We start from the raw sequence: 26,555 nt of genomic DNA on the forward strand, positions 1-26,555 counted from the left end.
ACAGAGCAGATGAAGGACTGGAACTAGTCCATGCCGATTTGTGTGGCCAAATCAACCCACCGACACCGGGTGGCAAGTCCTATTTTCTTCTAGTGGTTGATGATCATAGCAGATATATGTGGGTGGAGCTATTGAAGTCCAAAGATGAAGCTCTGACATATCTGAAGAAGATCAAGCAGCAAACAGAATTGGAGAAAGGGAGGAACCTGAAGGCACTGAGAACTGATAGAGGAGAGTTCAACTCTAATATGTTTACAATCTTTTGCAATGAGACAGGTATTAAGCATTACACCACTACACCATATACACCCCAACAGAACGGTGTAGTGGAACGTCGCAACCAAACTGTTGTTGAGATGGCAAGATGCATGCTTAAGAGTAAACAGATGCCCTCTAGATTTTGGGGAGAAGCTGTGGTGACAGCTGTATATGTTCTGAACCATGCTCCTACCAAAAGCCTCAAGAATAAAACCCCATATGAAGCCTGGTATGGTTGGAAACCAAGAGTAGATCACTTGAGGACTTTTGGGTGTGTGGTTCATGCGAAGAATGTTGGTCCGGGTATCACCAAGCTGTCTGACAGATCAACCAAGATGGTGTTCTTGGGTTATGAGACAGGAACCAAGGGTTACCGAGTCCTAGATCCAGTGACAAACCGGCTTCACATAAGCCGCGACGTTGTTTTTGAAGAAAATCAGGCCTGGAGCTGGAGTGGTCAAGAGAATAGCAGCGCTGAACCTGAAACATTCACTGTCAGGTTTCAGACTACCGTTCAGGAACTGACAACAGGGAATTCTGAAGAAAATACAGAAGTGGAGAGCACTGGCATTCAATCTGTCCAAGCACAGTCACCAACTCAGTCACCAGCAGCTGGGTTTCAGTCACCAGGAGTTGGGAGTGCTCAATCTACACCAACAGGAGCGGCTGCACCTAGCATTCAGTGGGCCACACCACCTGAAGGTTCAGATCAGAGTTCAATAGAGGCTCCTGCAAGATTCAGAACGTTGTCTAATTTATTTGACACTACAGAAGAGGTGCGAGATTTTGATTACAGTGGCCTGTGTATGCTAGCTGCTGATGAGCCATCTAGTGTTGAGGAAGCATTGTCAGAGAAGTGCTGGAGAGATGCTATGACAACAGAAATGGAATCCATACAAGAGAACAAAACTTGGGTGATGACTGATTTGCCTGCAGGGCAGAAACCAATAGGGCTCAAGTGGGTGTTTAAAGTGAAAAGGGATCCATCAAGCAAGATTATAAAGCATAAGGCTAGACTTGTGGCAAAAGGCTATGCTCAGACACAGGGGGTGGACTTTGATGAGGTGTTTGCACCTGTTGCTAGGCTGGAAACAGTGAGGTTGATGTTGGCACTTGCAGCTCAGGGCCAGTGGGAAGTACATCACATGGATGTAAAATCAGCATTTCTCAATGGGGACTTGCTAGAGGAGGTCTATGTCCAACAACCACCTGGTTTCAGTGATCCAAAGAAGGCTGGCTGGGTACTGAAACTAAAAAAGGCACTGTATGGCCTTAAGCAGGCTCCAAGAGTCTGGAACATGAGATTTGATTCTGAACTGAAAAAGTTGGGATTCAAGAGAAGTGAAGTTGAACATGCTGTATACAGAAAGAGTGCAGGTAATACTTTTCTGTTGGTGGGGGTATATGTAGATGACCTGATCATCTATGGACCTGACAGCGGCAAGATTGTGGAGTTTAAACAACAAATGATGAAGTTGTTTAATATGAGTGATCTTGGGCTGTTAAGCTACTACTTGGGGATGAAAGTCAAGCAAGAGCCTGGAGTTATTACTATCTGCCAGAGTGCTTACACATCCAAGATAGTGGAGCAGTGTGGGATGAAGGGGTGCAATCCAGTAGATACTCCCATGGAGCAGCGTGTCAAGCTTGTAGAAGGAGATAAAGAAACGGCAGTGGATGCTACAAGGTACAGAAGTGTGATTGGAAGCTTGAGGTATCTGGTGAATACCAGACCTGACATAGCCTATGCTGTGGGTCTTGCAAGTCGATTTATGGAGGCACCAAACAATGAACACTGGGCAGCAGTTAAACGTATTATCAGATACATTTCAGGAACTGTTAACTATGGCTGCAAATTTGTTGGAGGAAACTATTTAGACATGGGGTTGTTGGGATACACTAACAGTGACTATGGGGGTGATCTTGTGCATCGCAAGAGTACTACTGGAGTTGCTTTCTTCCTAGGTTCTAATTTGGTGACCTGGACTTCGCAAAAACAGAAAGGAGTGTCCCTGTCCACGTGTGAAGCTGAGTACTTTGCGGCAGCTTCAGGGGCTTGTCAGGGTGTTTGGCTTAGCAGGCTGGTAGCAGACTTAACAGGCAAGGAGGTTCAGAAGTTCAGATTGCTTGTCGACAACATGTCTGCCATTGAGGTTAGCAAGAATCCAGTATTTCACGAGAGAAGCAAGCATATTGACACTCGGTACCACTACATACGTGAGTGCATCAGTGACGGCGTTATGGATGTTGATCACGTTGGAACTGATGATCAACTGGCTGACATTCTGACCAAAGCTTTGGGCCGCATCAGATTCGTTGAGCTTAGACAGAGGCTGGGGATCGTCAATGTATGACAGGATTAGGCTTCGTTCGTTAGAAGCCAGGAATGGTCTGGAACTATTCCAGAGCCGGAACAGTTTGATAATTTGTACTGAAGAGGAACTAATCCTGGCCTTGAATGGCCGGGAATGCCAAACCGAACGGCGCCTTAAGGGGGTGATTTGTTCGAACGGTCATAATGTAATCCTGTCGATGTATCTGCATCTTAGGTAGTTGCACGTTTGGTTATAGTGCGTAGATATCGCAGGTGGACTAGAGATGTGCATAGGACACGCTGTGACCGCACGCTGGTTTGACGAGTTCTCGCCACGACGTCGTGCGCCGTGCATGTCGCACAGGCGATCCAAAAAATGAGGACGCACCGTGCAGTGCCGGCGTCGTGGCGGGGACGGAGGGCTCCAAGCCCGTGTAATGCATTCGCATATATTGAATGAAAAACGGCAACAAAAACTGTGCAGTCGTGCGGTAAAGCAACTGTCTCCAACTCTCGCGTGCGCTGTGTTTCCATCTCGGAGTTCTCGAGCTCGCCAGTGGCGATCTAGGCTCGGCGGCCACCGTCGGTCCTAACACACTTTGCATCCTTCGTCCTCCGGCCGCACGCTTTGCAGTAGCCATGCGCCGACCCTATAGTTCGGCCTCGCTCCGCCTGCTCGCCTTGGCTGCGCCGCCGTGCAGGCCGGGCTCGCATGTCGACAGGTCCTGCCGGCCTGCTGCCGCTAGCACACGCCACACGCTGCCCGCACTTACATGCGAGTGCTCGCGCTATCCCTGCCGCTGTACCCCAGTGCCGTGCCATCGGTCACCGTCGCTACTCGCTAGTACGCCACCCCAAAGCCATACTAGGATAAGACGGAGAAAGAACAGACAGGAGACAAAATTGGAGAACAGGAGAAGCATGCACGGTGGAAGAGAGAGAATACACCAAATTTATCACACGTTCACAAATCACACCTCAGTTACAAAAATACCCTCAATATTACAAATTATATTTAATAAATAATGTTTCTCACTTAATTAGCTAAAAAATAGAAAAAATAAAAGTACCTAGAGGTACCAAGGTATTTTCCTAACCATTGTAAAATATCTCAAGGCTATAAATCCATAATACAACAAGCCAACCACCGGTTCCGTGGCAGAACCGTCCGAAATAACACATCTTCGAAGGTGCTCGTCTTCCACCAGACACTAAGCACCCCGAAAGCAAGCTATATCGGATGGTTCCGTCGAGCACACCCCAAGGAAGAACTCGAACAATCCACGTTTTTCCTCCAGGATCCAATAATGAGAACGAGTTTATAATACTTAGTCTATTTCATACATCAAGAGTTCTCAGAAATACATTATTACAATACCAAGTTTAGAGTGCGGAATTTAAACAGTGGAATTGAAATAAAACATCTAGCGATAAGATACAATGATCCGTATGTGCCCACCAGAAGAATCCTCCACACAACAGTCACTTCTCAAGCTGCACCTGCAACAGGGGTAAATAAACTCTGAGTACACAATATACTCGCAAGACTTACCCGACTATTGAGAATAATTTCCCGACTCTAAAGGATATGATAAGCTTTAGGTATGTGTTTTATTAGCAGTCATGATTAGTTCATTGGCTAACCATTCTATTTAAGCACATGTTCTACTTTCAAACAAGAGTTGAGCAATCAGATCCATTCATTCCCTTTCATCTTCTAGTTCTTAATACGGTGCTAGATCATACACAAGTCATACCGTATTGCACGGCTGTCGGGGACCTAATACCGGGGTACCCAATGAGGTGAGACTAATAACCATCGAACGTTGATGCTTCCGGTTAGACAAGAACGCTACTACGCTTCTTGCCCGAACGACGGAAGATTGGTTCCGCCTTGCCCGACCCCCAAAGGCTGGCTCCGCCTCGCCCGATCCCTGAGGGCTGGCTCCACCTCGCCCGGCGACCGGGGACGGGCTCCGCCTCGCCCGACGTCTGAGGACAGGCTCCACCTCGCCCGATGGCTGAGGGCCGGCTCCGCCTCGCCCGACGTCCGAGGGTGGGCTCCGCCTCGCCCGACGACTGAGGGCTGGCTCGGCCTCACCCAATGACTGCACCCTGCTCCTTCATGCTGACAAGCACAGGGTACGACAGGACATTCAAAGTCAACTGCCATACCGAGGACCATGCCCTGCACGCCTACGGGAAGGTACCGTCAGGATACGATGGGACAGGCGCTTTAAGCCCTATCTGACCTAACAGTACTCAAATAGTGTTGTAGGCACCGACTTTTGTCCCACAGTGTTGTAGGCGCCGCCACCAGCCCTCGGGCGCGGATACTAACACCGACATACGACAACTACTACGGTCCAGGAAGAGACTCGCGCCATCTACAGTGACGGGCGTATTGTTACTGTACCGCCCGCTCCCCACAGGACCATAGGTCAACACCCTTGTCCGACACACCGCCCGGAGGGGCGGGACGGGACGTGGCCACTTGCTGATCCGGTAAGGGCATGGCGTCGCTAGGACACGGGCACCCGACGAACGTGCCAATCCCTGACACCGTCTAGCCATGTCAGCAAGGCTGGCTCAGCGGAAAAGGAGGGCTCAACACCTTCGGCGGGGCTTCTTGGCCTTTGGTTTTTCTCCTTTCTTCCATCTGTAACCCCTGCTCCTCCCTTGGTCTATAAAAGGGAGGGCAAGGCCCCCCACTAAGGGGATCGACTCTTGACACACGACACTTCACACACAGCTGAGCAGTAACCTAAGCTTTCGGCAACCCTTTCGACCATTCCATCAGAGACTTGGGACCCGTCCCTCTCACGATCGTTTGTACCCCCTACTACGAACCTTTTTTCGGTGCTAATAACACGAGCAGCAACAGACTGGACGTAGGGATATTAAGCCCGAACCAGTATAAACCTTGTGTCTTTTAGCGCACCATCTAGGCCTAACGCGTATCAATTATAAATTTACTAGCCAGTGTTTGTTCAAAACACCGATAGTTGGCGCGCTAGGTAGGGGCCTTTGCACGTTCCAAATCAGGCCTCAGATGGCTAACCACGCAATTAGCTGGGTCCTAGGCGCACACGTGCGTTTTGGTGACCTGGACTTCATTGTCACATAGGGAGGAGAGTAGGCGCTGCCCCACGCGGCCGTCCAGTCTCTCCCCTCCGTCAACTTCAGCTACCGGAGGCTTGAGGGCTAGCCCAGCGTCTCCCTTGGACCCTAGCTGTCTAGGGAGGCCCCACGCTACATCACCCTCTCTCCGGAACGCTCCACACGGCATGCCTCGACGGTGTTTCCGTTTGGTCTCCGCAACGCTACGGCGACCGTAAGCCACCTTGTGGCCCAGCACGCGATCCCATTTCCCACGAACAACAAGTTCATGGGGATGATCAAAAGTGTCATAGAATCCCTCCACGGCTTCCTCACGGAGGGCCCAGGGTCAGACTCTAGTTCTAACTCCGATAGGGGGAGCCATCACCCCTCCTAGGAATGCTTCATGGCGGAAACCTTTGAGGGACACGTCGAAAGCGCCTTCGAGGAGGAGGTCACCCCGGCAGGCAACCTCGGCGATGGAGCCGAAGGGGGAGCAGCGGACCCACCTCACGTAGGGGTGGAGCAGCTAAAAGCCCAAAAGCGGGAAATAGACAAAGCTGGACAGCAGCTTGTTCGGGAGTACGAAAAGATCGACAAGGAGATCAGGCGCCGTGGAGATGGAGGGCATGCACGCGCCGTGGCCCACGACGTGAACTGAAGGATCATCGCCGATGATGAAACCCTTCCCCGCTTTGCTCATGCAAGCTAGAACATCGCCGCCATGATGGCCCTACTTCATGGCCTTCCAAAGACCACGACGCCCAATGATCGTCGGGTCCACCGTGAGATTCGCATGCTACTTGAGCGTACGGAAGCATAGTAGGCGGAGAGCTTGATGTCTCGGTGACACGAGCCCGATGCTAGCCAATGTACCCCCTCAGTGCACCCCGCCAGGGACGTGTCGGTCCACCAAGCGCCGTAAGGCGGCAGGCAGCGCGCTGCAATCCCAGTACATCAATGTCTCGGCCACAACCACGACGCGTGCAGCACCATCGACGCCTGCAGGCGCACCTATGGTGACCCGAGGGAAGGAACCCATTGTGGCTATGATCCTCGATGCAGCGGACGCTACGACAGCGGCGAGGACCAGAGCCTGAGCCCCGACCTACCAGGCCCTTAGGCCTTCGGCCGGCACATCCTCAATGCTGCGTTCCCACCATGGTATCGACCACCTACCAACATCCCTAAGTACTCCAGGGAGACAAACCCCAGACTTTGGCTTAAAGACTATTGGCTTGCCTATCAAGCCGATAGTGCGGATAATGACAACTTCATTATCCACAACCTTCCACTGTTCCTCACTGATTTGGCACAAGCGTGGTTGGAGCACCTTCCGTTCGATGCCATCTAGGGTTGGGTGGACCTAAGGGAGGTCTTTGTGGGGAACTTCTAGGGCATGTACAAACACCCTAGGAACCCCTGGGACCTCAAGAACTATCACCAAAAGGCTGGCGAAACCCTTTGCGGGTACATCCGGCGCTTCTCCCGATAGTGCAACGAGCTCCCTAACATCGCCGACGCCGACATGATAGGAGCCTTCCTGTCCGGAACAACCTGCGAGTCTTTAGTTCATAAGCTGGGACGTAAGGGCCCGTGGACCACCAAGGAGCCCCTGGACATCGCCACTAGCCATGCCTCAGGAGAAGAGGCGGTCGGAGCAATCTTCGACCATTCCAACAGCAAGGCGAGGTGGGATGAGGGCGCCGGCGAAGGCGCCTCCAACCGTTCTACCAAAAGAAAGAATAAGAAGCAACAGCATGATGACTCGCTTGTGGCCCCTGCCGACCGCAAGGGTGGTCGGAAGCCTACGGAGGGCACTCTGAATCACTTCGAAAAAATGCTCGAAGGGCCATGTCGAACCACGCCTTTCCCATAAAACACCTGCTCAAGGACTGCAGCCTCATGCGGAAGTTCTTGGCCGAAAGCGCCAACAAGGGGGAGCAGGGGAAGGAACCTGCCCCCACTATCGATGACGCCGAGGAGAAGGACGATGACTTTCCAACATCGGACGGCTACCTCATGATCTTTGGAGGATCAATGGCCTACGACTCCAAACATCGTCAGAAGGTCGCACACCACCAAGTCTACATGGCCCAACTGGCCACACCTCTCTCCGGTGGTCGGAGTCCGCCATAACCTTCAATCGGACTGACCATCCGGATGCCATCCCACACCCGAGAAGGTATCCGCTTGTCGTCGACCCGATCATTGGCCCAAAGCGCCTCACCAAAGTTCTGATTGACAGAGGCAACGACCTCAACATCATGTATGCAAAGACGCTCGACGTAATGGGCGTCGACTGAACACACCTTCGCCCAGTCCAAGCGCCTTTCCACAGCGTCGTCCTCAGAAAGTAGGCCATGCCACTCGGACAGATCGATCTACCCGTTACCTTTGGGGATCAGTCCAATTATAGGACTGAGACCCTCACCTTCGAGGTAGTAGGGTTCCCCGGAACCTTCCATGCCATCTTGGGACGACCATGCTACGCAAAGTTCATGGCCATCCCCAACTACACATACCTCAAGCTGAAGATGTCGGGCCCACACGGGGTCATCACCGTCGGCACCTCCTTCCAGCCGGCCTACGAGTGCGAAGTCGAGTGCTGCGGCCACGCCACAGCAATCGTCACCTCCGGGGAACTCGCTGCCCTCAAGGAGGAGGTCGTCGAAGAAGCACCCGACGTAAAGAAATCAACCGGGTCGTTCGAATCATCAAAGGGCTCCAAGGAGGTCCTCATAGACCCTAGTAGCTCTAAGGGTAAAATGGTACGCATTGGTACCACGCTCTCCTCCAAATAGGAAAGCACGCTCGTTGACTTCCTCTGTGACAACAAAGACATCTTTGTATGGAAACCATCAGATATGCTGGGCATCCCAGGGGAGGTCACCGAGCATACCTTGAAAATCCACCCAGGCTCCAAGCTAGTGAAACAGCATCTGTGCCGCTTCGACAAGGAAAAGCGCAGGGCCATCGGTGAAGAGATAGCAAAACTGTTGGCCACCGGATTCATCAGGGAAGTACACCACCTAGAATGGTTAGCAAATCCCGTTCTTGTATGAAAGAAGAGCGGGAAATGGAGGATGTATGTCGACTATATGGGTCTCAACAAGGCGTGCCCCAAGGACCCATTTCCTTTACCACGCATAGACCAAATAGTCGATTCTACCTCAGGGTGCGAAACCCTCTACTTCCTTGACGCGTACTCCGGCTACCACCAAATCACGATGAGAGAGTCCGACCAGCTCGCAACGTCTTTTATCACCCCCTTCGGATCATTCTGCTACATCTCAATGCCATTCGGTCTGAAGAACGCTGGGGCAACTTACCAGCGCTGTATGATCAACTGCTTCGGGGACCTCATCGGGCGGACCGTTGAGGCCTATGTCGACGACATCGTAGTTAAGTCCAAATGGGCTGGCCACCTTATCGCCGATCTTGAACAAACCTTTGCGAAACTCTAGGTAAATGGCATCAAACTCAATCCCAAGAAGTGTGTTTTTGGGGTCCCGAGGGGCATGCTACTCGGCTTCATCGTCTCCGAGCGTGGCATCAAAGCCAACCCGGAGAAAATCTCAGCCATCACAAGGATGGGCCCGATCTAGAACATAAAGGGGGTTCAGCGGATCATAGGGTGCCTCGCCGCCCTCAGCCGATTCATCTTGCGCCTTGGTGAATGAGGACTCCCCCTTTATCGACTCCTGAAGAAAGCTGACCGCTTTGAGTGGGCAGCCGAGGCCTAGGAGGCGCTTGACATGGTCAAGCTACTTCTAACAAAACCCCCGGTCCTAGTTCCTCCAAGCGACGGAGAATCCCTCCTACTGTACATAGCGGCCACCACACAAGTGGTCAGCGCCACCCTGGTGGTAGAGCGAGAAGAAGAGGGGCACGCCCTCAAGGTGCAGCGCCCGATGTACTTCATTAGCGAGGTACTATCCGACTCCAAAACCCGCTACTCCCAAATCCAGAAACTCCTATATGCCGTGCTCATCACCAAGAGGAAGCTACGCCATTACTTTGAGTCACACCCTATGACTATCGTAACATCATTCCCCCTTGGCGAGGTCGTCCATAGCCAGGATGCCATGGGAAGAATCGCAAAGTGGGCACTCGAGCTGATGGATCAAGGCATCACATATGCCCCTCGAACGGCGATCAAGTCCCAGGTGCTGGCTGACTTCATCGTGGAGTGGACTGAGGTCCAGATGCCACCGGCGGTCATCGATCAAGAGTGCTGGATGATGTACTTCGATGGGTCACTGATGAAGAAGGGCGCCGGCGTGGGGCTAGTCTTTGTATCACCCCTCGGGGTCCGCATGATGTACATGGTTCGGCTCCATTTTCCCTCATCAAATAATGTGGCCAAATACGAGGCACTCGTCAACGGCCTACGCATCACCATCGAGCTGGGCATTCGATGCCTCGACATTCGGGGTGACTCTCAGCTAGTCGTTAACCAAGTCATGAAGGAGTCTAGCTGCCACAACGCCAAGATGGCTACATACTGCCAAGAAGTTCGATGGCTAGAGGACAAGTTCAACGGCCTCAAACTTAATCATGTCCTAAGGCACCTCAATGAGGCAGCCAACGCACTCACGAAGGCGGCATCTAGTTGAGAGCTAATGCCAATGGGCGTCTTCACCAGCGACCAACACAAACCCTCGGTGCGCTACAAAGGGTCGGAACGGGCCGAGGATGGCCCATCTAATCTGGCCCCAAGGGCTGACCCGCCAACTGCTCTGTCCGACCCTGAAGTCATGGAGCTTGAAGAGGATCCGGCTGTAGAGCCTGACCCTCCAAACGACTAGAGAACGCCCTACCTTGACTACCTCCTCCGCGACACACTACCGATGGACAAGATGGAAGCTCGACGGCTTGCATGTTGCGTCAAGTCTTTCGTTCTTGTAGAGGGCGAACTCTATAGACGGAGCCACACCAGGATCCTACAGCTCTGCATCCCCAATGAACAGGGAAGACTTTTACTGAGTGACATCCATGATGGGGTCTGCAGTCACCATGCCGTGCCGAGGACCTTGGTTGGAAACACATTCCGATAGGGCTTCTACTGGCCCACTGCAATAGTCGACGCCGAGCAAATCATACGCACCTATGAAGGGTGTCAGTACAACGCTCGGCAGACTCACCTCCTAGCCCAGGCACTCCAGATGATCCCCATCATGTGGCCCTTCATGGTTTGGGGGCTCGACCTAGTTGGGCCACTCAAAAAGGCACCCGGGGGCTTCACCCACCTGCTTGTCACCATAGACAAGTTCACGAAATGGATCGAAGCTTGACCGATCTCCGCGATCAAATCCGAGCAAGCTGTGTTGTTCTTCCTCAACATCATACATCACTTTGGAGTACCAAACTCCATCATCATAGACAATGGCACGTAGTTCACCGGTAGGAAATTCATTCGATTCTGCAATGAGCAACACATCCGGATCGATTGGGCAGCCGTCGCGCACCCCCGGACGAACGGGCAGGTCGAGCGCGCAAATGGCATGCTCCTATAGGGCCTCAAGCCTAGAATCTTCAACCGGTTGAACAAGTTCAGCGCGTGCTGGGTCGCCGAGCTCCCGGTGGTGCTCTAGAGCCTAAGGACAACTCCCAGCCGGGCCACCGGCTACACATCTTTCTTCATGGTCTACGGTTCCAAGCCGTTCTCCCAACAGACCTTGACTATGGAGTGCCAAGAATTAGAGCATACGATGAACCGGGAGTCAAGGCATCCCACCAAGACACCATGGACCAACTAGATGAAGCCCGCAATATCGTCCTCCTCCGTTTGGCCAAGTACCAGTAGGCGTTGCGACGGTACCACAGTCGACGGGTGCGGAACCGAGCCTTCAACATCGGGGACCTTGTCCTCTGCCTCGTGCAGAGCAACAAGGACCGCCACAAGCTCTCCCCACCCTGGGAGGGGCCATACGTTATCACGGAAGTACTCTGCCTAGGCGCCTACAAGTTGAAAACCATCAACGGTGAGGTCTTCACCAACGCCTAGAACATTGAGCAGCTACATCGTTTTTACCGTTAAATAAATGCATACTTTTTCTTATCAGTTTTTGTCTTTACAAATCTCCGATCTTTAGTGACATCCGACCCCTACAAATTATGAGGGGTCGGACCTCACTCGGGGGTTGATACAAATGATACAAGTACATTTATCTTACAAACACTTCCTGTGTTACCTTTGCAAACATTCTCTAAGTTTTTCACTCTTCCTATAACAAGTCCTAAGGGCTAGGATTTCGGGAACAATTTTTGAGTACAACTGGTAGGACTACGGGAAATCCATGCCCCAGCGGCTATGACCTCCTTGCTCACTAGCATGATCAGAACTTTTTCACCTACACTCCTAGCCTTTACAACCTGAGCCATGGGAAGGGTCAAAGGGCATCGAAACCCCTTCTACAAAAAGAGGAAGCTGAAAAGACTGTTTTCCATAACAAAAGATGAAAATTTGTTCATTGTTCATTCTTTGCACAAATTCACCACTTACAAAGTGATTTCATCACAAAAAGGACTAATGTACTCTTAAATTCAAAGGACTGTTCACTCGGGGACTCCCCCACAAACTTATTCAATTACAGTCTTTGCCTAGCTTTACTACGAGTACTACATCGGCAACGTCCTACCGCTCCGCGGGATCCTCGAAGGTGCCATCATCTGCAATGTCGAGCACCATGCTCTCCAACGGGCCTCCTGGGTCGATCGGTGGCCTAGGCAAAACAACGAACGAACGATGGCTGAAAGATAAGCACCCCTGTTTACTTACTTTGAGTGTTAATTTCTTTACCGAGTCTTCGACCCAAGCAACAGCAAAGGCACGAACATTGCTCGAGGGCTGCCAAGGGTGTCTATTTGTTTAAACACCCTTAGCACCCGACCCCTCCTTACATTTAAAACTAGAAGCGCGGTGTGTGGGTATAAAACTTTGAATATAACTGGATGAACCGCCAGACCCTACGCCTTGGCGGCTACGGTATTTTTTGTTCACCAGCATAAATCGAACTCACAGTTCCCCGCACCGCAAGCCTTGGCTCCCGCCTTCCCAAGAAGGATTTGGAGGGGTCCCCCCATAGAACCTCCTTTGAGGAGAAGCTGCCAGGTCGACTAAATCAATCAAGCGGCTCAGATCGCCGCCTAGAGACAGGAAACAAAAAATAGCGATGCTTATGCAGGTTACGCCGACCTCATCGCAAACATCAGGCCTAAACCCCGCATGGACATGTCTGGTAGGAGCTTCCCATCGCTCATATCACCAAGGTAATGTTGCCAAACCCCCACTTTCATTTCAATTAAGTGATACACTAAAACCATACATCCAAGCATTGCATATGCAAATCCCTGCATCTCAATGCTTCGTGTCGCGTCATGAAGCGATAGCCACCTCATTCAATATGAGCGGCGATCGATCGAGGTTCGAAGGCTGCCCCACAAAGGGCTCGAGGCTGCCTCGCATCAAATAGAGTTAGGGGGAAAAACAGAGATGAGCCCCAGCGGCCTTGCCTGACCCCGCTCAGAAGCGGACAGGGACATCTCGGCCTTTCTCGTTCGATTCTAACCCCGAGCCAAACCCATAGAATCTTTGTCGAGGAGATGCCAACGGGCCACCTGAGCCCAACGAATGGCTCAGGCATCTGCCAAGAGGTGGGTTAAGAAGTAGTGGAATGTCACATAAGGGCTATGCCGACCCTGTCAGCAAATGATGGATCTAGATTCCACATGAACATAACCGTTAGCGAGCTCATTCAGCGCGACACTCGAGCCATCAAGGCAAGTGTCGTTAACTCAGCCCCTCTGATTGTGGAAACCGAGGATGGGGTAACGCGTAAAAACACAGCCGACCCTTATCAGACCCTAAAGGGCTCGGGGGCTCGAGCCGATCGATCCAAGATCGAGAGACCGAGGTTCGAAGGCTGACCCACGAAGGGTCCGGGGCTATCCCACATCGAACAAGAGCTAGGGGAGAAAACGCAGATGAGCCTTAGCAGCCTTTGCCCAACCCACATTGAGGAGGATAGGGTCATCTCAACCTTCTAGTTTAATCCAGCCCCTAGCCGAGCCCATAGAAACCCCATTGAAGGGGAATTTGTTGGAAGGCGGGGCAAGGAGCAACATAATGCCACCCGAGGGCTTTGCCGACTCTGTCACAAAGCGACGGGATTGGATTCCACCCAAACATCCCCGTTTGCAAGCTCACGAAGCACGTCACTCGAGCCATCGAGGCAAGTGACATCGCCTTAACCCCTCCAGTTGTGAAAAACCACTGATGGGGCGACAGTCACAAAACGAGCCGGCCCTTGACCGAATCCCCACCATGCATGGGGGCTCGGGGAAGGCCGGACCAACAATGAGACCAAACATACGGTCATGCAGCGATCGCCAAAATCCTAAGTAAGGGGTACGTGCGAATACAAACATAAGTTTGCTTCCCTCACTGCGGTCTCCAGTAACATCCGACCCCAGCAACCACAAGGGGTCAGATCTCACTCGGGTGATAAAGGTATGGGTACCTCCTTTCTTTTTTTGAAAAAAGTCATTACAGCAGACCTCTTCCTCGCACCAAGACTGGCAGCAAGGTTTGGGGGAACAGATTGGTAAGACTACAAAAGGCCCACACCCAGACGGCTATGGTAATTTTGCTCAATAGCACAATCAAAATTTCCCCTAAGCACCTCAGGCCCTACAGTCTTAACAAACAGAAGGGTCGATCGTGTAAATCTTTTCTCATCGCAAAAAGGGAAGAAGGTAAGATCGAACAAACAAAACGAAATTGCGAAACAAAGCCACAAATCCATTTTTAGACACAAAAGAACCGACACTTGTTCACATATTACGGATAAATGTTTATCGAACTAATTCAACTAACTACTTCCATGGAGGGAGAACCGATTCTTTTAGCCTGTTCGCTAGGTTCCGTGCAAGGGGATTCACCGCCTTCTCCACCTTGTCTAGCTCAGCATCTTCATAGATAGGCGTGAAGCCTTGGCTCATTACCTCCAAGTTGATCTCCCGATCATAATGAGAATGGGCAACAGCGAAGGCCTAGGTGATCCCGGCGTGAAATGCATCCTCCTCGAGTTGGCCCCCCACGTCGTGATACCCACGGCACGAGCCACGAGTAAGCTGGTTCCCTCTAGCTATGCCACCCTCAGGGCATCGATGACCACCCCAATAGTGGCTTGCAGAAGGTCATGCTTGTCACTCTCGGTCTAAAGGATCCCTCGTACTTCGGCGAGCTCCTTGCCCAGCCCTGCCGAGATGCTCTCGGCGTCCAACCTTTGGCTCACCGTGGTTCCAAGATTCGCCAGGAGGGAGTTGACCACCTATCATGCCTCGTCATGCTCTCGAATGGCACAGTCGCGCTCTTCACGGGCCGTGCCGCCCTCTGAGCAAAGTCTTTCTTCGGTTCGGTGCAGCTCATCCTGCTCCCAGCGCAACCGGGCGATCACCTCGGCGTCCTGGTCTGCCCTCTATTGCAGGGCCATGGACCTATCCTCGGCCTTCCGCCTGAGATCCTGCTCTGTCTCTAGCTCAGCCAGGACCTCGACGGCCAGCTCACTGGCCACGACATCCTTCTAGAGCAGCTTGTCCTCCTCCTTTTGAATCCTAGCGGCCGCCTCTTTGTCCAGCTTCACCCTCGCTGACAAGTCCTCAAACATCCCATGGATCTCCTTCGCATCCCAACACGCCTTGGCCTCCCACTGCTGGGTGGTAGCAAGCAGCGCGCCCACATCTCCTAACAGTCGGGCCTCCTTGATAAGGCGGTCCCATTCTACCTTTTGCTCATGGAGGAACCAGGACTTATTCTGGCTACAAGCAACGATACACTGAAAAGAAGACCGGTATCAAAAATATGAAAACACAAAAATGCGTGAAGAAAGAAGAAAACAAGGGAGAAGATCAAGCGGATACCTGGCTAGTAGGAACAATGATTTCACGCAAGGCACCACTAGCCTGGTTCAAGGCATTCATCACAGCCGAGAACCCGATGTCAAGATTTTCCTGCTCCAAGCTCTCGGTAGCATCGTCAAGCGAGAAAAGAGTCGATGTTGGGTTCTCGGCGGCCATCCACTAGAGCGGCGGCTCCCCCCACGTAGGGGAGCATCTGCCCCCAACAACAGGGCTGAGGGTGACCTCCTATGGCTCCTCTCCACCACCGCCACGACGCTCGGAGACCCTCTGGCCATGTCCTCCAACATCTGGCCCGCCTTGGGCACCGCAGCCTGGGCCATTGGTGGCGCAGATTACGCTGCCCCCTCAGATGCCACCATAGCTGTGTCCGACTATGTCTGGCTCATCGGGGTTGGGGACCCCCCGGCCACGTCCTCCTCTACCCGGCCCGCATCGGGCGCCGTCGCTTGGGCCACTGGAGGCACAGATTGCGCCGCCCTCTCGGACACCACCATGGCCGTGTTCGGCTGCTCCTGGCTTGGCGCGGTCGTGGCCAACCCCACCGGTGACACCGGACCCCTGGCTGGTGGTGCCGCACCCACCACGAAAGATGTCACCCGCTCAACAACCATCGAGGGCGCAAGCGCCACCACGGGCACCACCGGGTCAGCCAACGAGGCCACAGCATCAGCGCCGCTCCTACCCGAAATAGGGGCGACGTCGAGCTGCACCGTCTATCCCACCTGAAGGGCAAGGCTTTTCTTGGGTGCCAGCCCCAGAGAGTGGCCCAGTCGAAAGAATCTGCAAGAGGAAAAAGGCATAAGGTCGAAACAGAAAAATAAAAAGGGGGAAAAATGGGAGAGTTAGCGGCCTACTCTGATGCCTTTGGGCGGCGGGAACATTTTGGGGACAAACCCCTAGGCCCCCTCTCTGAGCCGTCTAGGCGGGACCACTTCGAGCCTGCCCCCTGCTCTCGGGCAAAGGGGCTCGTCTCCCTCATCTCGGAGGGCGTGGCAATGGAGCCGCCCCTCTTTGTCGATGCCTTGGACGTGGCGGCGGACCCGCTCACCCCTATTAGCTCGTGGGGCACGGTAGCAGAGCCACCCCCTCCATCAGCACCACGGGAGCAGTGGGTGACCTGTCTCCGCCCATTCACCGATCCTCCGATGGCACCTCAGATAGGGCGGTAGATTCTCCGGCTCCCACCGGCCCCAAGGACTCGCTTCCCTCCGCATGGAAGTGGAGGGGTCCCTACATGGGTCGATGGGCGACTGTCAGCATACCTTCATCCTCTTAGATGTCCCAATCCACGCCAGTGGCTATCTCATCATCGTCGTCGTCATCGTCACTATCTGTCTCCTCTCCTCGATCACGCGCTTGCTGCTTCCATAGCCACTCCTTCTTCTAGAGCTCCCTCATCCTTTTGTCCTAGGCGGCCACGATACGATTCATGGCCACCAGGATCTGGTCCTTTGGCAGTAGAGCCAGGCTATCCGTGAGGACAAGACTCCTCGGCTAGTCCTGCAATCCCTAGGTCAGCGTCAAAGTTTCAAAAGTTTAAGTAAAGAAAAAGACACGGGAAAGGAGAACTTACGAAATTGATGAACCCCAGTTTCGGCTGCATTGGAGGATGTCCCAGCACCAGATACACAAAGTCAAGGACAACGCCGTCGGTGTCCTTCAAAAGCTCCATCGCCTCCTTGATCCGCTGCGCCACTTTGGTGGGAGGGAGCGCTCCGTCAGCGAGCGTCGTCCCTTCAAGCGACGCCCCAAGCGCCATCAGGTATAGGGGGAGCGCACAACTCATCAGCGGCGCTACCCTCTACGTGTGGTAGGCACCGATGATCCCTGACCCCTTCACGCCCCTGTCCTTCAGAATTTGGAGGGCGGCGAGGTGGTCCTTGATCCTCTTCTTATCTTTGTCCGGGACACCCCACCTCCATGACCTCGGAGCCTATTCGAGGAGGCGCCCAGTGTACACCAGCAAGGGGGCAGTCATGCCATTCTTGATGCAGAACCACTGCGAGTGTCACCCCTTGTTGGAGCTTGACAAGCGCATCAATGGGTAGTCGAACGTCTGGGTGTTGCACAGATGAATGCTGGCACAACCTATCGGCGTGCTCAGCTCCTGCTTCCTGACCCGTTTCTTCGACAGACTGATGGTGAAGAAGTGCCGCCACAAATCAAAGTGGGGACTAATTCCTAGGAACCCCTCACACAGGACGATGAATGCCACGATATGCTAGATCCCATTAGGATTAAGATGCTGCAACTCCACCTAGTAGTAATCCAATAGCCCCCGAAGAAACATATGGGTAGGGACGGTGAATCCCCGCTCATGGAAGAGAGCAAAGGACACAACATACCCCTCGAACGGCGACAACTCGTCCTCATCACCGAGAAGTAGCCACTCCATGAAGGCAAACAATGGGCGAAGGAGGCCGTGGCGGACGAGGCCCTCCAGGCGCTAAGAGGTAATGTTGGATCTACACCATGGCTCCATTGAAATGGCGGCTATGATGCGGATATGAGCTCGATGGTAGCTGCGATGCGGATGCAAGCTCGATGGCGGCGATAGTACTGGTGCGGGAGGCTCTGGCGATTGGCGGTGGAGGTTGGCGATGCGAAGGCAAAGAGGCAGAGTACGGAACCCTAGGGGCAAACCCCATGGTTTTTATAGGGGCGACGGATGCGAGAAGCACAACCATCTGCCTCGATCTCCGAGCCCGCCACAACATGCCACCACATCATGTCGCGGGATACGTGCCCGTGATCCCTATCATTTCCCACAAAAATCACCCCCAGACGGTTTGCCTCCCCGAATGGATCGGACTCTCCCCCCGTGGTGAGGATACGGGCCAGAAAATCTCTTCGCCGGCCTAGGTGGGCCTAGAAAGCCCAAGGGTCGGCCCGACGGTCTCGATGGCCATCCCAACGAGGGATGGGCCCATGGGCGACTAAGACCTAGGTATGCGAACATCAGTAGGGCCTCGGTCTACTATCGAGCCCCAGCCAGGCTGACCCTAGATGAAATCCCCATGAACGGGGTACTAGGGTCCCCTTAAAAACATCCAGTTGACAAAAACCGAGTCTTGTAGCCTTACCCGCGAAGGGTTCGAAATTACCCCCCTGGACGATTCTATCTGAATCACCTAGGGGCTTGGGGGCTACACCCGATGGGTGTGCTCGCGCGTACCCTCTAGCAAATCGAAATACCCTCTGAGCAACACAACCTTACCTGTGAAGGATCCGAAATTACCCCCCGGGCGGTTCTATCTGAATCACCCGAGGGCTACACCCGTCAGGTGCGCTCGCGCGTACCCTCAGGCGAATCGAAATACCCTCCGGGAGATTCTATCCGAATCACCCGGGGGCTCGGGGGCTACTGCCGGGGGCCTAATACTAGGGTACCCAATGAGGTGCGACTAATAACCATCGAACATTGACGCTTCCGGTTAGATAAGAACGCTACTACGCTTCTTGTCCGAACGATGAAAGATTGGTTCCACCTCGCCCAACCCCCAAGGGCAGGCTCTGCCTCGCTTGACCCCCAAGGGCTGGCTCCACCTCGCCCGACCCCCGAGGGATGGCTCCGCCTCGCTCGGAGATCAAGGACGGGCTCTACGTCGCCCGATGTCTAAGGACAGGCTCCGCCTCGCCCGATGGCTGAGGGCCGACTCTGCCTCGCCCGATGTCCAAGAGTGGGCTCCACCTTGCTCGATGACTGAGGCCTAGCTCTGCCTCACCCAATGACTACACCCTGCTACTTCATGCTGACAAGCACAGGGTACGACAGGACATTCGAGTCAACCGCCATACCAAGGACCATGCCCTGCACGCCTACGGGAAGGTACCATCAGTATATGATGGGACGGGCGCTTTAAGCCCTATCCGACCTAACAGTACTCGAATAGTATTGTAGGCGTCGTCTTTTGTCCTATAGTGTTGTAGGCACCGCCACCAGCCCTCGGGCACAGATACTAACACCAGCATACAACAACCACTACCATCCTGGAAGAGACTCACGCCATCTACAGTGACGGACGTATTGTTACCGCGCCGCTCGCTCCCCATAGGGCCACAGGTCAACACCCTTGTTCGACACGTTGCTCGGAGGGGTGGGATGGGACGTGGCCACTTGCTGATCCGATAAGGGCATGGCGTCGCCAGGACATGAGCACCCGGCGAACGTGCCAATCCCTGACACCGTCTGGTCATGTCAGCAAAGCTGGCTCAGCGAAAAAGGAGGGCTCAACACCTTTGGCGGGGCTTCTTGGCCTCTGGTTTTTCTCCTTTCTCCCATCTGTAACCCTTGCTTCTCCCTTGGTCTATAAAAGGGAGGGCAGGGCCCCCACTAAGGGGATCGACTCTTGACACACGACACTTCACACACAGTTGAGCAGCGACCTAAGCTTTTGGCAACCCTTTTAATCATTCCATCAGAGACTTGGGATCCATCCCTCTCTCGATCGTTTGTACCCCCTACGATGAACCTTTTTTCAGTGCTAATAACACGAGCAGCAACAGACTGGATGTAGAGACATTCAACCCGAATCAGTATAAACCTTGTGTCCTTTAGCGCACCATCCGGGCCTAACGCACATCAATTATAAATTTACTAGCCGGTGTTTGTTCAAAACACCGACAACAGCGATTCACGAATCAATGTAGCCCAGCTGGATACCCCGAAACACACACCTCGCTTGTATCCTAGCCACAAGCGGGACCAACCCACTACTCTTCTATCATGGGGTCTAGGTCCCCGTCCAAACTTGGACTCCAAGCCCCAACACCTGAGTTCTAGACTCAGTGTGGTGCTTAGACCTCCACCATCCTTGCCTCTAATCAGTCGGTCTAGAAGGAGCCGGAACCCACGATAAGAGAGCAACGAGCCTTCTCTACTCCCATAAACAAGTATATGCTCAGGATAATAAGTCTATGATCCGACTAGGATCCAATGCAATGGTTGGTCCTTAAGCGACATGGATAGGGAAAACAGTGTAACCAAGCTATGCCCCGTGGGCCGTGGGACACAACCTCTTACACCCACCAATACACATACCATATTCCTGCCCGGTCTCTATTTCCTTTCACCATTTTATCATGAGAGTAATATTAATAATCACCTATTGCGAGTAACAATAGGTTACTCATGCTACCAAAAAAAAACTAAGCATAGCAGCTACGCGGCCTAAGCTAGTAGGACTCATAGATAGGAATATATATGCATGCAGTTTCAACAATAAGCCTATAACGTAAATGCACATCATATATATATATATTCAGTGATTATTCAAAATAAGGGTTATGCACCGGGGCTTGCCTTGGGCAGGTGCGGTGTCAGCTCAGTCAGTCAGTGGTGGTTCTAGGACCTTCTCCTACACGAGGATCTCCCCCTCGTACTCCTTGATCATCTCCTCGAACTCGTGATCTCCAATGGTCATGATCTCCGTCAACTCATTCTCTATATGCATGCGATGATGATGCAACACCTAGCATTTCAGCAACATCAACTCTTAAAATAAGAATACACATGGTAAACTACTAAGCTAGCTCTAATGACTAAGATACTAATGTAACTATCATCTTCATCAAGTAAAGTGTTGGGTTCAACTAACAAACACCTAGCTTTACAAATGAAGGATATATCTCTATTTCTACTAATAATTTAATGGATATTTGAAACAAAGATCATTTAACTACCCTTATGTTAAGTCTATTCTAAAGCTATAAAAATTACAGTGAGCACATAATAATACCATGAAGCTACTATAAAATTTTTAAAGCTAAAGCTATCATCATTTTGCCACAAAAATTCCTACAATATTTAACCTAATGATATTAAGCACTCTCAAATGATTTAATAGCTCCTGGCATCGACAAGTATATATATGAACTAAATACATTAACAAATAGAGCATAATTTTAGAAACATAACAAAATTGGTTTCATAATTTTTGGATACCTACGTGATTTTATATGATTTACTAAAGTTTAGCTCAGAATTAAAATGAAAAAGCTATTTCTATTCTCCAGGAAAAAGATAAACTCAATTCGGCCCAACGCGGCCCAAGCCGTGCAACGCGCGTGCACGAGCGTGTGGCGGCCCATTGGCGAGGTGTGGACCACGCGTGGAAGTCTCGTGAGCTGGCACATTAGCAAACACGCCCCTGAACTATGAGCAAAACAACATGTAGTCCATGTTACTATTTCTATAGACAACGACTTTGCAACGAAACCCTCAGAATTTCCTCATGTTTACAACGGCAAGGTCCTTGCCCTCCCCCACGCGCGCCGGTGTGGCGAGCGGTGGCACTGGCGCTTGCGCTGGCCACACGGGACCCACGCTGACCTATATACGAGGCCGACGCTCACCTAGGGTTCGACGCGAGATGATGGCCAGCGGTTGCACGAGCTGGGACGCCATAGACGAACCTCTCCACGATGACGGGCACCCTACGGTAATGACGACGACGTTCTGGTGAGCCGCAGCAACAACAAGGCAGTAGGGATAGTGGGTGAGCACGACAACTCACCAGTGATCTTACCGAGAAGCCATCTCGATCGGAGATGACCCGAGCGAGGCTGGCCACGTGTGCACGGTGAGGTGAACGGCGACCGCAAAGGCACAACCGTGTCAGCAGTGAGGAGGCGGCACTAGAGCTGTGACTAGCGTGTGCACGACGAAGAGGGAGCCAAGGCAAGCTAGTGGTGCAGAGGGATTGGCGCAGGGTGAAGGGGTGCAAACTAGCCACGACACGGGTGATGACGGGCCTTAACGGCATGGTGGCGGGCAAATCTCTAAAATTAGAGCTCGGCCTGGCCGTAATCAAGGCGGGGTGGGGTTGGCTAGAGACGGGACGTAAAGGCGGAGACGCGAGCACGAGGAATTGATAAGAGTTGCTCGCTCTCTGGCTTCACCGTGACGCGACGCGACGGCGACGGTAAACAGAGGGAGAAAGAGGGACAGAGAGAGACGACGCGGTAGGTGGGCTCAGCTCGTCCACGCCTCGGCGGGACGCGAGCGGTGGGCTCAGGAGGCCCACGCGCCGGTGTTACGGACCACGTGTGCGCGTGTCCGACTGGCATGGCCCGCGCGCCGTAGTGCCATAAATGGCATGGTGACGGTGGCTCGCCCACGTGCGTGTGTTAGAGGCGACACGCATAGGGGCGGCAACAGCACAGAGGTGCAGCGGACCAATGTGGACGCGACGACGATGCGACAGCAGCGGCAGCGTCGCGACGCGAGGAGCATCGGCAGTGCGAACGCGACGGCACCCAAGACGGCAGCGCGAGGCAGAGCAGCAGGGCGCGGGGCCAGCGGCTCGCTGCTGCCGGTCTCGGCCAAGCCCAGGCGGCTCGATCGGCCATGTGCGTGGCGTGAGAAGGCCGGCGCCAACCAACCCGAGACAGTGACACGCATAAATTTTAAAGCGTTCAATACGACCAAACGGTGTGCTTTAGGACCTAAACCATCTTCACCATGCTCAAGATGGCATATGAGACTACCAAATTGAGCTATAACACTATATCACTCTTTAACCCCATCTCTCACAATAAATTGCTAAACATAGCAGTGTCTAACTATTGACAGACTTAACATTTCTAAGTTTTTAGCTGAATTTGATTTCCATTTGCGAATTCTAAGCTGGTGGAAATATTAGCTAGTAATATTATTTTTCGACCGCAAATATTTCATTGTCATCTATAAGGTTTGTACTTCAAACTTTATTTAAGTATCACATATATATTCTATAGCATTTTTGCTTAATAAAAATTAATTTTAAACCCTAAGTGATAATATAACTATCGAATCAACTTTTGTTTCGCATTTTAGTTGATCGTTTCGAGTTATAGAAATTGATCTACATACTTTATCACATGTTTTAACACATAAATATGATGCTCGTGACATGTTTTAGTAAATGATTTACGGTGTAACACCGAGGGTGTTACAGGTTCACCATAGACTGGGCTAACACGGTGTGGCGTGGTTGACCATACTTCACGGTTGAACTTCCCAAGATGAAATATCGCATGCAGGTAAAGGAGATATGAAAAAAGGGGGGAAAAGGAAAAAGGTCAAAACAACCATATTGTTTTGGTCTTATTTTCATTTTTTTATAAAAAAAATCTGCATATCATTTCCATCCTGTTTTAAATTAAAAAAAATCAGAAAAGAGAATGATCAGAATCACTACACATACAAATCGAACGGATTAAACGTAAAAATCAGTGTGGGATGAGACAGGATTTATTGTGGCCCTTTTCGCCCATGCTCCTACACAAACACTTTCCTGGCTTCACTCTAAACTCGGGACTTCGCCATAATCCTCAGCCTTGTCAGACAAGATGATGGCTGAATAGGTTCATCTATAAATCGAACCATTAATCTTCAGGCAAAATCCGTGTGGATCAAATTTGACTACTTTTCTCCGTTAACTATTCAATAAAAAAATGTGGATTTTGTCTTTCGTGGACTGTCGGATCTGACGTGGATATACTTTATGTTCCTTCAGTTTGGATGTTTTTGTTATGTGCAGCAGAAATTATAAGTTTATGAGAACCCACGAACATGTACTTCGTTTTGCTATAGATCACAGGAATTTTCAGACAAAAATTGAGATAAACCGTAGGGAGTATTTTGGACTCTGGGTCAGGGTGGACGTTCGGTTCTCGGTTCGGTTCCCTCGATTATTGATGAAATTCGGTTCCTAGAAAATGGAAACGATCGGTTAAAAAAATTTTTAGGAACCAAGCATTTTGATTCTCGGTTATTTCGGTTCGCTTTCGGTTCTAACCGAACTAACCGAATTTTTTTAAAAGACCTCAAGACAACAATAAATATACGTGTTCTAAGACAAATTTATGCAACACTATATTTATTTTTAATAATAACAATGTATAAGAAAACAATAGCAATATAGTAACACAAATATATAGCAGTTTAAATATAAAACACTACACATAAACCAAACATAATCCTACCAAATATAAGTAAGTGAAGTATAATTCATATAATTCGGTTCTTTCGGTTAATTCGGTTAACGGAGAGTAGGAACCGAATTTTCTTCGGTTATTTCGGTTCCTCAATATCAGGAACTAAATAAGGAATCAAATTTTTTTGGTTCCGGTTCTTTTGGTTTGGTTCTCGGTTAAATTTGCCCAAGGCTATCTGGGGTTGACTACCTAAAATAATTTGGTGGCAAATCATTTATTCTTGCATAATTTAGGAACGGTAAAGTTCACTTTCTGTATTTGTTCTCGAGTAAGGCCTTGTTTAGTTGGCGAAATTTTTTAGGAAATGGTACTGTAGCATTTTCGTTGTTATTTGACAATTAGTGTCAAATCATAGTCTAATTAGGCTTAAAAGATTCGTCTCGTGAATTTCGTCTAAACTGTATAATTAGTTTTATTTTTTATTTATATTTAATGCTTCATGCATGCGTCCAAAGATTCGATGTGATGGTGAATCTTGAAAAATTTTGCAAAATTTTAAGAACTAAACAGACACTTAGTATTTTTTATTCATTTTTCTTTAATTGTTCTGCTGCGTCCACGTCCACAATAAAAAGCCATAGTATGACTTTGAGCATGTTGAATGTACATGGATATTGCAAGGCTGAGCTTGATGAAAGACCAAGCGGTGGACCACACTAGGTGCTGAAATTCAAAATTCACAGATACGTACATGATTAACTTAAGTGCTTGCCACCTTCGACCCCATCTAAGCTCCACCCCTCTGTACGACTGTTATTCATCACTAATATAGTTAATTTTGAATGTTAGTTATAGGTAAGCATAATGAAGAGAACTGAGCGGGGGCTCGGTTGGTCAGCTGAGCAGGGGCTCAGGCTGCCCGCCCGCGGTTCGAAGGTCCAGTAGTGCAGACTGAGCCATTCCACACGGAAGGCAAAGATATGAAATCCACCCAAGAAATGGCTCCAACCAGTCAACATCAGATCTTCAGCCACAACAGCAGAAAGAGGAAGAAATGGATGGACGCGTACCCTAGCGCGCCCAGAGCTGGGGCTGGACACCGGAGCACTCGCGGACAAGGAAGGGGAGGGAGGGGTTGCGGGCCTTGATGTCACCATAGTTCTTCTTCACGAACTCCCTGCGGGCGACCAGATCGGCAACGCACCAAATCAGAAGCAGCAGGTTTAGAGAGTCGAATCGGACGGGAAGAGTCGAAGAGAGGAGCGAGGCTTGTACCGGGCAACGGCGCTAGCGGGGAGGACTGGCAGAAGAGGACGCGGATCTCCTTTACGCTCAGAGACAGGCTCGCCCGCCATGCCATCGCCGCCGCCTGCTCGCGGCCTATTGGATTCTCCTCGCCGCCGCCGTCGGCTTCCTCTCGGCTGTGTTAGGGGAAATGGAGGCCGCGCGGGAGCGGGCGTGTGGGGCTAGGCGCGGGCGGTCGCTGGGGGAAGGAGCACGACCTACGGACGTGGTTGAGGAACGAGTGAGAGTTAATTTGGTTAGTATATTTTTAATGTGATTTTTATCTGTGTGTTTTGTGGGGTGGATGTAGTTTAGGTTGTAACTGTAGATAATTAATTTGTTTGGTGGCTGTAGGATAATTTAAAGTGGTGTATTATAGGGGTAGAGATAGAGATAGAGATGTCTTTGGGAGACAGACACGTCACCATTAAGGCCTTGTTTGAATGTATGTGTATTCACTTTAATTCACATGGGTTGGAGTAGAATGGAATGAAACTCAGTTTAATTTCATTTAATCCACTTTAACACATATGAATTGCGATAAATACATACGTATCCGGACAAAGCCTAAGGATAGATCGTCGTCACTAAAAGAATTACTAGTAATCAGTCGAACATAAAAAGAATGTAACCAACTAAGCAAATCTCACATCGTATCGTAAATAATTAAATGTTCACCATTCAATATGCCGTTAACTAAAAATACAGCTGAACCATATATAATAACACGGAAAGTATACTTGCTTGGGAAGGC

At 51.1% G+C, this 26,555-nt stretch overlaps 1 long non-coding RNA gene across 2 annotated transcripts; it reads right to left on the reverse strand.

The window, feature by feature from the left end:
• Positions 1-3,529: 3,529 nt before the first annotated feature.
• On the reverse strand, positions 3,530-26,213 carry LOC136546446 (uncharacterized). Of its 2 annotated transcripts, XR_010781359.1 has the most exons (4): positions 25,793-26,213; positions 25,588-25,694; positions 20,901-21,069; positions 3,530-4,072 (listed from the first exon to the last, which is right to left on the reverse strand). It is a non-coding gene; the product is annotated as an uncharacterized lncRNA (long non-coding RNA). The 2 variants fall into 2 exon arrangements; XR_010781360.1 differs by lacking the exon at positions 20,901-21,069 and having other exon boundaries at positions 25,793-26,181.
• Between the last annotated feature and the right edge of the window lie 342 nt (positions 26,214-26,555).

Source organism: Miscanthus floridulus, chromosome 3 (assembly GCF_019320115.1).
Source record: "Miscanthus floridulus cultivar M001 chromosome 3, ASM1932011v1, whole genome shotgun sequence".
Classification (NCBI taxonomy): domain Eukaryota; kingdom Viridiplantae; phylum Streptophyta; class Magnoliopsida; order Poales; family Poaceae; genus Miscanthus; species Miscanthus floridulus.